Here is a 9,838-nt window from a genome sequence, read left to right on the forward strand (position 1 = left end):
CCTAATTAGGATCAATGGAAGTATGATTTTGATGAGCAATAGGTGCAAGCATTGGGACACTTTTTTACTACCATTATCCATCCTCAATTCACATTAATCACTTTTCTGATCAAGTTCTTCCTTATGCTCACATTTGGAACTTCTTTCTAAAAATGTTTTTGGTTTGTGAGAGAAAAACTAATTATCTTTACCATCTTCTTCATCTATCTTTTGCAAAGTTTGGAGTAAATATGGATGGATATTTTCTAGATCTAGTTTTTGCCCACCATAGAAACTCTTCAAGAAGCTACCTTGCTTAGGATCGATGAAAATTTGATTTTGTTGAGAAATAGGTGAATGAGAGACATTACCATTATTCTTCATTGCTAATTTAGATGAAAGGCATTTTGTGAAGAGACCTTTATCTTTATATGTTGAACCTTTTTCAAATAAAGAATCATGATCATGAGAAATAAATCCATCATCTTTTCCATCATCTTCTTCGATCTTTTGAAAAATTTGCAGCAATGATGAACCATTCTAAGATCTAGGCTCCTGCCACCATAGAAATTTTTCAAGAAATCTTCTTGTAGATGTTCATTAGGAATCTGTTTCTTTGAGTATGAAAACTATTCCTCGTCACTATCACTATCACTATCATTTTCCACTTTCCCTTTGTACCAAACCATGTTTTGAATTCAAACCTCAAATAGAGTTGCCAATATTCAATCTTCTAAATAGATCCGCCAACCTTCATTCAAGGAAGGTGCCTTCATCAGTTGACTTACATATTATTATTTAATTGACCTTGGATGTGACCAAGATTTTTCTTGTTTCTTCTTGGAATAACAACTATTCTTTCAATGACTACAACGTCTTGACCAATCGGAGCTCTTCACAAGATTTCCCTGAATTCTTCTTCTTCTTCTTCTTGAACTTGATATACTTGATGATATTGTTGAGAAATTCATCTACACCTTCAGGATAGAGTGTTCAAATCTGAAATAATATCTTCCTTGGCGTTTTGGAAACCAGGGTTGGGCTGTAGAACTAGAAGCACATTCTCATGAGGCAACACCATCTTACTTCATCACAAGCAGCTGATTAATCTTTCTTGTTTTGGTCCCTAGTAGAGTCACCAAAAATCTATTGGTAAAAAAAATTTTCACTTGAAAATGGCCCAATGGAGTGTATGTGACAAACTATTCAAAATAGTTGGATAGGCCCTTAATATCCGGCATTCCTCTATGTTTAGAGGGGCAGCTCCCTAGTATGATATAATTTTGAAGTTTTTCAAATAAAGATGAAATCAAACTTTAAAAGATCAATAGAAAGGCATTAACGATGAATGCGCAACACAACTTCAAAGCTTTCTTGGACTAACTTAAATTGGCAATAACAACAATCAAGATCTATGCTTGAGAATTACCACTAGCATAATGTTGATTCAAAGATTCATAAACATTTGCACAATACTATGGAAATGCTCACCACAAAAAGAATCAACATTTTTAACAATTTAGATTTTGAAAGAAGAGAAATCAAATAGCATTTTCCTTTATTTTCTTGCACCAAGAACCTAAGAGGAATTTTTTATCACAAAGATAAAATTTGTACACACTTTTCAAATATTATCTTATCACCAAAATTCTAACCTAAGTCTTCTCCTATTCAAAAGTCCGTTTGCAAAGCTAAGATGATTCCTTATATAGACATGGAGGTTAATAACTAATCCTCCATGGTTAATCCCAAATACATGATTTGAGTGAGGTTAATAAACCTCTACAATATTAACCCAAAATGACAAAAGTTGCTATTGCCAAGGTCAAAAATTAGAACCATTACATCATATAAAGAATAAGGTATTGCCCCATGTCAAAATGATGGATCACAAAATCTTCAACTTAATGGAAACTACACCTCCAAATCCAAGTATCTGCCTATGAATTTACTTAAACCTCTCCATTGAACTCGAAAGAAATTTTCAAGAGATTTATAGCAATTGGATCATATTAAAGTGATCTATGGCATATGCTTGAGGAGACACTTGCATTATATTTAGAAGCTCCCATTTTGTCCATGTGGTAAGAGAAACTAATTTTCTTATGATTCATCTATGTGGACTTGGTCTTTGTTCAGAGCTTCCAATTGAAAATGTATGTGCCTATGATAGTTCAGAAACCAATGGGAGGTCTAGTTCAAGATAATTGATCTCAAAATTATCCATGGCTTTTGGTTGATCATGTAGTATGTAAGCCAAATCTTTATTCTTTAAATCCATTCCTTACTTACCTTTGAGGTAACATATTAAACTCCTTGAGTGCCCTACATATGTGATCACATGCCTTATTTAACTATTTTATATTTTACATATCCTATTGTTGTCACCAATGCTGAGTTCGTGCTTTGTGGTATTTTGTTAGACATCTTACAAGCTCAATTTTGTTGTTTCAATGTCCAAAAAATAATCGTTGAATGTTTTGGCTATGTATCTTCAAATATTTGGACCAATAGTCTTTAAATTCCATGTAGTGGCTATGAGTTGGAACACGGTACAATTTATCTCCATGAGCTCAAACTTTCCTATCATGGTACCTATTCTTTATTAGTCATGGGTTGTAACATGGTGGAAAATCATGTTTTGGTTAGAGGCATTTGGTCAAGAAAATCATAAACTTCCCAATTTGGCTTGTGTTTTCTCAAGACAAAAATGCTTGCTTACCTACTTAGTTTGCCAACTCTTTGAACCAAAAATGACATGGAAGTTTTTCTATGAAATTGTGTAGAGAGAATTTTGACAAATAGTTTTCATGCAATGTCATTCTCACCATGTGAATATTCAAAACATCACACAGTTGAAACACCAAACTCATCACAAGGAAGAGTTATCAATTTCTTAGTGTGGTGTAGTCTCTGCATTTGGTGGAAGCGACACATTATATCAAAGAGTTCACATGTTGATTTATGCTTCCATGTTTTGTCAAATGACTTATACTATCTCATAAGACATTCCAACAATCAGTCCACATGTCTTCTCTATCATGTCAGAGGAATGTGGCATTCTGAGCATAGCCAAACCATGTTGGACATAATGCCATGAGCTGGTGAGGTTTGTCAAAATAGAAATGTGTGGGTTGGGTGGACTTCCTTCAATACATGAGATGCCCATATCAATTGCTCCAAGTCCACTTTGATGATTTCAACTATGACAAACAACAGTACCAATCTACTAGCACAAGGGGCATTGCAAGTGAATAATGTTGTTCCTACAGTATGGGGCTCGGGTTTTATCCATTAATCAAACATTAGATATTCCATTGAGTTTTCTTTTCTAAGATACTTTGTATTGAGATGACCCACATGTTGGAAATTATTGAAAAGATCAAGAGGAAAGTTGTTAGAATGATCATATGGAACTAGTAAAGAATGTTCTCAATCATTGTTTTGTCATTGATGTCAAATTTGCTACTTGAAAGAATGACAATTGCTTTAGTGATCGAAATACTATTCATTAGTTGATTGACAAGGAGGCAATCAACAAGATGTAACTAGTACACCAAGAGAAAGGTTGAAGTTATGATGTTGTAATGAAGTACAAGGATCAGCTAAGCCATTGATGAAAAAGTGTGTTGATGACATACTATAAGACACAGAGAATGGGCACACTGAAACATATCAAAGATGTAAGGTTTTTAGCTAAGAAATTTGTAAAGCCTAACTAAAGTTCATTAGAGAGAGGGAGTCGAGCAAGCTAGTAGGTGTCGAATAGATTCCTAGTTGAAGCTGAGCAAGTTCAACTTCAAGTGCCGAGTAAACTTCAAATGTCGAGTGATACAAAATTTATCAAGTGCCGAGTAAACTTCAAATGCTGAGTGATACAGAATTTATCTAGTGCTGAGTGATACTGTAGTGCCTGCCCCTGGTTCGCATTTTGTTATCATTGCTGAACTCTTTTAGAGCTAGTTTCATGTTGATGGTTAGTAACATTATTATGAGATTATCAAATATTGTGCTATGGATTCAGTTGATATGTGATGAGATTACTTAGACTCTACATTTCATGTATGTATGATGATTATTTTCAGTGTTTGCAGTTATTAATGATGATTAGTAAGATGATTTATATTATATGTATTTTCTTATGGATACTTACCCCATACTTGCATGTGTATGGTGTGCGTGTTTGCTTTGTGTGTTTGCTTTTGTATGGTGTGTTTGATGTGGTTAAGGAAGGGAGTCGTAGTCACCTGCTAGTCGGGATCTACACGATGCACCACTTCCTGCCATTGCTTGTTTAGTTTAGTATATATTGTGCTTGTACATGCATAATTTTTATGCAGGTTGTAGGTACTAGGTATCGACTTCCCTGAATTGCTAGGATGAGCATACCTTATCACATTATCTCAATGATAAGAGAGGGGAGATAAATTCTCAAGTCCAAATCTCAACCCTTTAAGCCATTTTTTCTAATTGAAAAATTAGGACAATTATCTAAGTTGAGTACCCTCTGAATGCATCAGATGATGTAATTCGTGATATAATCCCCTTGGTTTGATTTGTATGTATTTTGGCTATGATAGGTTTTTCGTATTTTTACCTTTGTGAGTCTTTGGAGTATTTTCTATTAATTACGCCTAATTAAATAAAAAAAAATTAATATGATATTTTAATATTTATTTTATTTAATTAATTGGAAAATTAATTAAATAAAATAAATAAATTTGAAAATAAAATAATTAAATTAGAAGATAAAAGTTATAATATTAAATTTGGAATGTGACAATATTTATTTTAATAATAATATATTTGGAGCTCATTTTTAAATAAATGACTAAATAATATTATTATTAAAGTTAATAAATATTTTAGCAATTAAGTTTTGAAAATGAAATTTAAAAGTGGAAAATATATTTTAAATTATTAAAAGATTCTAAATCTCATATGATTAAAATATAAATATATTAAGATTGAAAAGTGGAGATATTAAAGTTAGTGCATGAGATTTAATAAATAAATAAATTAAATTGAAAAGAGTAAAGTAAATTGGAGTTATAAGCTTGCATGAGAATTAACATGTGTCAACAACACGAGGGTTAGTGCATCAATTAAGCACAAGGTATCTACAGCTCTATGACTCATCAAAAAGGTTGGAAAAGACCCATGCTTAGTTGGTGACACCTTTCAGTGGTTTCAAAAAGCATTCCAAAAGTTTCTTGAGAGCTCTTGATATTCAGGCATTCATAGAAGCTTAAAGGAAAAAGCTTAATGGAAGCTACAAGCTTAATGGAAGCCACGAGCTACAAGCAAAAATAGAAGCTTCAATGCTTACATGCATGGGAGAAGATTCATATGCTCATATATTTTCTACTTTTTTCTATGCTCCTTCTAGCACTTCAAATCACTTGGAGGATTCGAACGGCTTGGATTCTTGGAAGAATTGTGAATGATGGAGAAGGAAGGGATTTTCTATGGACTTCTGAGGCATGGAAAATTAGCATCAGTGTCTAGGTGCACTCGTGATATTCTCATATTCCCTTTGCACTCTTTCTCTTCCTGTCTTCATCATATCTGTTTTATATGTCTGAATACTCTCTATGATTGAACCTATGATATGAATTGGAATCTAGATATTTTATTTGGTTGAGAAGAAAACAATAGAAAAACCCTAGTTCCAAATGAGAACGAAATTAGATTTTAATCGGGTTTGAGTTTGAATTTATATTAAATTAGAAAGACAAGATTTGGAATTAAAATAGAAATTTTATAATGAAAATTCGAATGACTAGATGTAATCTTTCTATCAATTATATTTTTAGATGCATATGAACAAATCCTTTTATGGTTAAATTTAGAGAACAATTATTTTAATAGGAAATTCTTAATTCATCACAAATTGTCATGTCGCTACCCCTTGGATAGACCTGAACTCAGTCATTCATAACTTTTTATTGTGATCGAATTTGTTCGATCGCTTTAGTCAGAATTGGCGCAACTTGACCCTCTCCAACATATTTCAATTTCAGCCCGATCCAACGGTTCATTAGGGAGATATGACCGTCATACTGGAACTGTTTTATTCAAGGACAGATATTTCTCGATTTCCCATAACCAAGAGTTCTTTATGCTTAAATTTCACAAAAATAATATATCAAAGCATGGAATGAATTAAAGATATTATTGCAATCTTCCCTTAGTAGAATCTTATATGCTAATCTAATTTAATTAAGATTAGTTAATAGTAGAAGAAGTATAATTAATCTATTTGTCAACCAACATAAGAGATATTTTGTTGAGAAAATTATATATGATTTTAAAAGAACAATTCTTCTTTGAGATATTAACATTTACTTGATATTCATTGAATGATTGAATGAGCAATGAATCTGATTTAAATATTGATCATTATAATAATGAAATTATTAATGGTTTTATTATTTATTAATAATTGTTAATGTTAGCAATTATTCACGAATGATAAGTATAGATGGTATAACTATTAATTAATTCAATTAAATTCAAATTGAGATTAGTTAATAATTGAAGTATAGCAATAAGTTATAGATCAATAATCGGTTTAGACAAAATCTCAGGAGGTATAAGACGTAAGGTTAAACTAGGTGTTAGTTAATGATATTAAGAGATAGTTAACTTTATATCATTTGGAATGCATCGAAAAATAGTTATGGAAGTTTTTCTAGATCGATCAATATGAATTTGTTAAAAAAATATTAGTATGACGAATGAGGTCATTATGGATAAGATTTCCAAAGTAACTTGTTATTATTATTATTAAAATAATAATACTTGTGTATTGAATTGAAGATTGACTTTCTACGTACAAACTATTGTTAGTTAACAGTCAACTGATATTCATTGGGTCGTTGATATGGTTATGTAATTATTAATTAAATCAATTAATTAGAGTTAATTAGATTTAATTAATAATTAAGCTATATAATAAAAATTTTAATTGATATGATTCTTTTAACAAAGTTGCAAAGTAAATACATCGAAGTTGATAAGTCTTATTCTAATGACTTGAATAATGACTTAGATATTTTAATAGTTATTAGTGATGATTTAATTGTTATAATGATTAAATTAAAAGGCTCATACTTTAGTAGTATTTAAATAAGTTTTACTTGAGAACCAGTAGAATGTTAAAGAGTCATGGATTGTGTACCTATGTTAATTGGTAGATTAAATTGATCATTTTAATTAAGTTATATTCTTCTTATTCGAAGAATGATAATTGGTCCTCTTATAATATAACGAATAATGATCCTAGAAAAGTTGAAAGGTTAATCAATTAGAATATGGATCATAGTTAAATAAAGAGAACAATCTAATTAAAGGTCAATGATGATCAGTTTAATGAGTAAATATTTATCCTTAAGTTATTCTTAGAATGTAATTCTTAATAATGGAAGGATAATGCTATCGGGGAACAATTGGGTTGACTTGTAGGTCAAATGATGAAACTTAAGACACTTGAAAATATACTTGCAAACAGAAAATTGGAAACCCCTACACTTGATTCAACTATGAGATTTTAGTAAAACCAAAACATGTGTTTGCATCGTGTATTCTCTATACTTCTTGTTTTGGGTTTTGGGTTGACTAGTGTTGACCAGTCCTAGGTTGTTACCAGAGCCTCGGGGGTTATGAGATGTGATGGCATGTTGATCTTATTTGGTCTCGATCTTTATAAGCCCAACTATGGTAATGTGATCGTATGCTCTATGAGATGTTTGTATTTACTGATTGTTATTGTTCATCAATCTTCATGTGTGAAGCTAAGATGTATGTGTATTAGACACTTGAGCTAATCATTTTTTAGTCATCGATCAGTTATCTTTGGATTATTTTTTAGTCACAATTATGGGACTAAAATGTTGATTTATTTCTTGATGATGTCATGTTGTGACATGTTTGACTCAACCATTTTTGGAGTCTTCGATCAGTATGATTGAGATATATTTTGGTTATTGAGACCCAATGCATACTTATGATTATCAGTGATGCCTTCAGTTGCCAATAGAGAACTATTGTAGTCATAATTTTCTATGGATGCTTTTCGGATGCTCATGGAGATTTGATGATTCTTATCTTGGAGGTTTGATGATTTTTATTATCGATATTTGATGCTTTTATTTATGCATATTTGATGATTTTATTATGGATTATCTTTTGTGATTTTAAAATTTATGATTCCATGAGCTTAGGGTAGGTAATCTACTTGTAGTGTCGAGAAGTGGCTTGCAATGGGGGCCGGGGCCCTAAGTGGCTGCCAAGGTAACTCATTGTAAATTTGGTTAATAAGTGATAACATTTATACACTAAATGGGGATTAAATGAACCTAAAAAGATAATTGTTTTGATGTTCTCGCCCATGCCTTGAGTGCTTGTACAAGCTAGGATGGGAGTAGTGAGAACGCATGGTTGCGACCGTGCATTCTGTAGTATGCCTCGTTAGTATGAGAGGATACTAGTGGCCGCATGAGATCAGTATGGACCCGTGGAGTTTAGCTAACTGCCAGGGTAACTTGTACGTGATAAATGCGATGACACTTTCTCACTTGTATAGTAGGTTCCTACATGTCATTGTGTGCCTCTGGGAAGTAGATGTCAGTTTCGTGATTGGAACCTTTGAGTTAGTATACTTTTAGGATTCCTGGACTATAGAGATTTGTTCTATGTTATGGATAGCCTGTTTGGGACTTGAGATTATCTCCTCAGCACGGTGGGAGTGGACCACTTAGGTACCACGCAGTCGGGTGGTAGTGTATTTTCCACTCTTATCATTTGAGATTCATTGAGAGATCGTGGTTGATGCATCCTTCGTGATGGTGGGTATGCATCATTTCATTGATGATTAGCATATGTTAGATGGTGTTATCTTATGCTTATATTTGCATGTTAGATTACTTTCTACATATGATGTTGTATATGTTAGAAGTGACATTCCTACTATGTTAATACCGATGATCTCTTCGGTGATGTGGGATGTTACGCACGGAAGGATGGCTAGGGCCCACGATGGTCTAATGATGCTATTAACGGTTGGGAAGAACCGTGCACTTAGTTTATTTTGTTTGATCTTTATGATGGATGTATATGTCTTCTATGATGATGTATCATGTGATTATCTCTACTTTGATGTATCATGGATTGGAATAGGATGATGTATCTTATTTCACATATGTATATTCTTTTAAGCTTTCATACCTTGTGACATGTATAGTGGATGATTGAGCATTTGGAAATGTAATGTATGAACATTGGACTTATCATTATTATTCATGTGGATGTTGTACTAGATGGATTCATGTATGTTAGTTAGTTTAGATGTAACTCAACGTTAAGAGATTCTTAAAGAATGAAATCGGTTATGTATGTTATGTTTACTTTTAGATGGACATTGCTATTGCTTCCGTTATTATGTACAAGTAATATGTGGTATTTACTTTCATGTTAAAAAAAAATGTTACCAAACTTAGTGAAATTCTAAGTTAATTTGTTTGATCCCTTGGCGGGGCATTATATTTGGTATCAGAAATCGAGTTTCAACATTGGGAGCTCTAGGTATATTGGAATGTCACTAGTTGTTAACTAGTTAAACAAAATAAAAACTTTGAACTATCATGTGTATCTCTTTCAAACTGAAAACTTGAAAACTAAGTGAACTGAAACAGAATTTGAAACTGTTACTTACATATTTTTTATACTTCAACACTTAGCTTTCAAAATTGAAAATTCTACTGAAAACTTAAACGAAGACAAAACTAAAAATTGAAAACTTATTCTAGTTACAAAACATGTATCTTTTATCTAAGTTTCAAGGTAGTATACTTTTATT

The sequence above is a fragment of the Cupressus sempervirens genome, chromosome 11 (assembly GCF_028749045.1).
Source record: "Cupressus sempervirens isolate cs-2001-9-10 chromosome 11, ASM2874904v1, whole genome shotgun sequence".
NCBI classification, from domain to species: domain Eukaryota; kingdom Viridiplantae; phylum Streptophyta; class Pinopsida; order Cupressales; family Cupressaceae; genus Cupressus; species Cupressus sempervirens.